General features: G+C 40.6%; 1 pseudogene; it reads right to left on the bottom strand.

The window, feature by feature from the left end:
* Nucleotides 1-2,893: 2,893 nt before the first annotated feature.
* Nucleotides 2,894-3,500, bottom strand: LOC138378776 (transcription initiation factor TFIID subunit 10 pseudogene; annotated as a pseudogene).
* Between the last annotated feature and the right edge of the window lie 1,829 nt (nucleotides 3,501-5,329).

The raw sequence follows: 5,329 nt of genomic DNA, 5'->3' as shown, positions 1-5,329 counted from the left end.
GATGCAAGGACCACACTAAATTGAGAACACAATAGAGAAATGTCTTCAGATGATGAAATTTAATTTCAAGCTAGAATTTTATGTTCTATCAAATGGGAGGGATTTTCAGACAGGCTAGATCTCCAAGAATGTCTGCCCATGTGCCCTTTCCTGGGGGAATGTGCTCCAGTAAAACTAGGGATTATGACTAGGTGAGGTGGCTCAATCCTCTAATTCCTGTACTTTGAGAAGCCAAGGTAGGAGAATTGCTTGAGTAAAGAAGCTTGAGACCAGCTTGATCAACACAGAAAGACTCCATCTCTGCAAAAAGAAAAAAAAAAAAATTAGCCAGGTGTGGTGTCATATGCCTGTAGTCCCAGCTACCTGGGAGGCTGAGACAGGAAGATTGCTTGAGCCCAGGGGGTTGAGGGTGCACTGAGTTAGGATCATGACACTGCACTCTAGCCTGGGCAACAGAGAAAGACCCTATCTCAAAAACAAAACAACAAAAGACCCTCAAGGAGTATAACAAGACATGGGAAACACAGAACCTATGGCATAGGGGATCCGACACAAGAGAGCCATTATGTGAGATCCCAGAGGACTTCAAAGAGATGTCCCAGAAAAACAGGCTAACAAAGCGGGACTAGCAAAACAAAGCGGTCCATACTGGAGGAGAATGACAAAAGGCTGAGAGGAGTTGTCTCCAAGAGAAAAATGAAACAGATGTATTTTAGTAGACGGAAAATATTTAGATGGGCGTGTGACAAATGTCACAAAATTTGGGGGATTAATAGCTGTTAGAAAACAGGCAAATAAATATAGTCAGGAAATTAATTCCACAAGAAATAGAAGGATGTGAAAGCAGGGAGACCAGCCGGTGACCACTTATTTGGTTGTGTGAGCTCATGTAGGCTAAGAAAAGGGGATTGTCTGGGAGAAGTGAGGTGCTCAGATTTCAGAAATATTTAATAGAAAGAATGAAGGGTGTGCAGAAGAAGAACAGCAAGAAAACTGTATGACTCAGCAACAAACAATATTTGCATAGTCATAATGCAAATATTAATTACTCATTTAATACAAAATGTGATACATGACAAGGAAATGGAGGGAGGGAAATAAGGTCATGGTGGAGTGAGGAAGCTCAGCTTTTACCTGCTATGACAGGAAATCAGCAGAGAGGGCTAAAAATGAACTTAGCTATTATCACTATTACTTTGATTAAAAAATAAGTTTAAATGATTAAGGCAAAAATGTTTAAGGCAGATCTTTATACCACAATCAAGTTATTGAAATTTAGCTGAAATGTTAGAAAGCCTTTAAAAATTGGCACCACTCAGTCAAAGGCTTTTCCACATAAATTTGTTACTTAGGAAAATAGAAGAGATTTAGAAAATCCGCAAAAAAGAGTCCCACGCTAACAGTATGTGGTCCTCTTTATATTTTTAAGGAATCATGACAGACATACTTTTAATTCAAACTATTAATGTCTTAATTTTTCAACTGTTTACTTACATGCTTTAAATGGTTGCCCTTCCTCTTTTCTTGCCCTCAAAATAATAACTAAATTGATTAATTCTGATACAAATGTCATAGAATAAAAGTAGCTGCTCATTATCTGATGAATTACCAATATACAAAATCAGATAAAATTCCATTCTTTTAAAAATAATTTTCTGCAAACTTTATAATTTAAATAACCTCACAAGATGAATGTCATAAAGTAAAATCTAAAATGTTAGTTTTACTTTTTGATTTAACAGATATTCTATTATATGCAGGCCAGGTGCAGTGGCTCACACCTGTACTCCTAGCACTTTGCAAAGGAGGCCGAGGCAGCAGAATCACTTGAGGCCAGGAGTTTGGGACCAGCCTGAGCAACAGGGAGACCCCATCCCTACAAAAAATCAGAAAAATTAGCCAGGCATGCCTGTAGTCCCAGCTACTTGGGAGGCTGATGCAGGAGGATTGCTCAAGCCCAGGAATTTGAGGTTGCAATGAGCTATGATGACACCACTACACTCTAGCCTGGGTTACACAGAGGAAGATCCTGTCTTAAAATAAAAAAGAAATAAATGAAAATCTATTACATACAAATGAAAGAATCCCCATGTAGAAAAGAGCAAAACAAATTAGGCCAGATGAGAAATTTAGCTAATCAAAAAGTAAACCTGTTGCGTATTTGAACCTCTACCCAGTAGTATCTTCTAATTCTACATTGACACACAGCTTACTTTAATTACCAGTATCTACCAGCGGACAGCTCTTAAGAACCAGTTTCTGTTCAGGCACCAATCCCTAGATGCATCTGAATCCGTGGAAGCATCCTTATTGGTGATCTACTAATATGTCACTGAAAAATAAATTGATCTTTACATAACTGGAAAGTAACATAGCTGACATTGAAATTTTAAAATGAGTGTGCTAACTGCATTGAACATGGTACCTACAGAACACAAAATAACTTTGTTGTAACAAAGGTCAGAAGAGTAAATGCTCCAAGAGGGACTTTGGCTGCACTTTGTTTCCCACACTGCCTCCTCCTCTGAGGCTGGATGGCATTTTAGGCACACATTTCTCACCACTGAAGAGACAGGGGGATGGGATAGTTTTCTTCTGTTTCCACACACTCTACATGAGAGAAGCTCATGGCTCTGCAAGAAACGGAGAAATACAGCGATCCTAACCAGAAATGATTGGTTCAAGACAGGCAAAGTACGCACAAACTATGGAAATGCAGTATAGGCCGACACCCAATTTCTTCATTTCTGTAGGATAGGGGAAAAAAAGAAACCCCTATTTTTTATTGTGCTGCATTCCTTTTTTTTTTTTTTTTTTTGTCACAATCCAGTTTATTATGAAAACAGGCTGGTGTGGGGACATGGGATAGACAAGCACATTTAGGTCAGGTGGCTCAGGTGAAGTAGTGGGGCTTCTTTGCATTGATGCCATACTCGCTGAGGGCAGGTCCAGATCCTCTGCGGTTAGAGTGGACTTGCGGTCCTTGCTCTTGCTCCAGGAGCTGCCAGAGGCTGTGCCCTTTATTTTGCAGTGCTGTAGGGCATCCTTGGCAATATCTGGGATGAATTTCTGGGCAGCTAGGGAGATGAGCCGAATTATGTGTGGGTCTGAGGCCTCAAAGCCAGCAGGGTTCAGGTAGTAACCAGTCACTGCATGAGGGACCCTGGGCGAGTAATCCTCCCGCTGCATTAAGAAGTCCAGCAGAAGCGGGCTGGACACCGCAGGCTTCCAGTCTCCGCCGCCGAGCTCCACAGTAGGTAAACCGCGCGCCGCCCGCCCACACCTGAGCCGCCCCGCTGGGCTGGTCCCGCCCACGAAGCCAAGGGCCCCGTGCCCCCAGCCGCGGCTCCAGCCCCGGGTCCCCCTGCTGGCCCTGCTGGGCTGGTCTTGTTCTCTGTGGTGGGGCGGCACCAGTGGGCGGCGCTGTGGAATCCGGGCCTGGGGCCAAAGCGGAGGAGGCCGGAGCCAGTTCCCTCTGCTTTAGAGCTGCTGCAGCTCATATGACCCCTGGGAGAGGCAGACTTCTAATATTCTTATGTAATACAAACCTAACTTCTTGTATTCTTGCTGTTGAGATCAACTGAAAAACCTGGTTGTAGATGGATTTTTAGCAAATAAACTAAGATTTAACATAACATTAAGGTACATAAGCAGGAGTGCAGAACAATCCTAGGGTTCTGATTCTCATCCTAAAACAAGCAGGATTGGAAAATTGGCAGTAGTTTCGCTTACTGAAGCTAACCTCTGGGAAATACCTCAGCGCATGTTTATATTACATTAGGATGAAAAGGTTTCGAATAGCTTAAATTTCTGAGCAGGACAGATGTGGATGTGACAGGATCATCTGGTTAGATCACCGTGTTAAAAGGGGCCAAAATCATAGTTCAATCCCCACATGTAAACAACTGAGTTTTTTTTCATTTGCTCAAATAAAAACCTAACTGCAGGCTAAATCCGATCGTTCATCTTTAAAGTGTGTTCTTTGGAGCAGGGCAAGAAGGGTAAAGAAATATGGAGAGATGGGGATAAATCTATGACCACTTCTAAATCATGGGGCCTATTGTGTTCATAAAGAGGTGGCAAATTGTATAAACAGAAAGTCTAGATGTTCTCAGTGAAACAGTGACAACTAGAGGCAAGTGTATCAAATGTCAAAATGACAGGTGAACAAATGAAAAGTTGAAAATTTTAAAGTAATTATGAGTTCTTCTAAATACTTTCTATAAGGCATTCCATAAAACAGAAATAGTTTTTAGTCTTTTCTTGGAGGAAAAAAATATTGTCTTACCATCCATTTTAGATTTGCTCAGAAAAATTGCTCCTGCCCTTGGATGGCAAGTTGGATTTGATTCCAAAGTTAAATCTGTAGAGGAAAAAGACGTGATAATTTAGAAGAATGAAAAAGATGCTTTTAAAAACAGCTACACATTGTGATTACAGGCATAGAGGCTCATGCCTGTAATCCAGCACTTTTGGAGGCTGATACAAGAGGATCATCTGAGCCCATAAGTTCAAGGCTGCAGTGAGCTATGATTACAACACTGCACTCCAGCCTGGAAGATAGAGTGAGATTCTGTCTAAAAAATAGGTACACGTTAATTTTAATCACTTTTAGCAGTCTTGAAAGAAGTGTGTAGTAATAAATATGAAGAAATATGGTGGCAACAATATAAAAATTCTACTGGGAAATGCACCATGGTTGAATCTTTCCATACATGTAGACTAAAACTAGGCTATGCAACTTCTTTTTTTTTTTTTTTAACTTGTACCTGAATAATCTGATGCAACTAGTAGAGGAATCATCTACATGATCTCCTCCTTGTACTTCTCAAATAGGAACACTCTCACCCTCCTCTATGCTGATATGACTAGCACATTTCAGGATCAGTCTCAAGTAGCAAGTGATGCTGTGGCCAATTACTGTCAGACACCAGCTCAATATGTCAAATATACTAAAATAAACAGGATGGTTTTTGGCAAGCATTCTTTAGATAATCAAAGGCTAATTTTAACTCCATTCAATAAATGAACTCATTTATTTATCTGTGATGTATCTGGGATATTCTTCATGGCAGATTTAAGAGGGCTGCATAAAAAGTTTAATTTTCTAATCTACAGGAACATTGTCATAACAGAAAGTGAGGTTTTTAATTTTGGCCTCAATATCCAAAGCTAAACTCTCATGTTTTTCTTCCCACAGCATGGTTAATTTGGGGATTCATCAAAATTATCTTCTGGAGCAGGTCATAGAACAGCTTCTAAAAAATTTTGATCCTACCTATGCCTGCAGGTCACCAAAGTGGGATAATCTCCTATGTAAGTGAGACTA

Source organism: Eulemur rufifrons, chromosome 30, assembly GCF_041146395.1.
Source record: "Eulemur rufifrons isolate Redbay chromosome 30, OSU_ERuf_1, whole genome shotgun sequence".
In the NCBI taxonomy this organism is placed as follows: Eukaryota; Metazoa; Chordata; class Mammalia; order Primates; family Lemuridae; genus Eulemur; species Eulemur rufifrons.
Note: the sequence above shows the minus strand (reverse complement) of the source record. Positions and strands in the feature narration are given on the sequence as shown.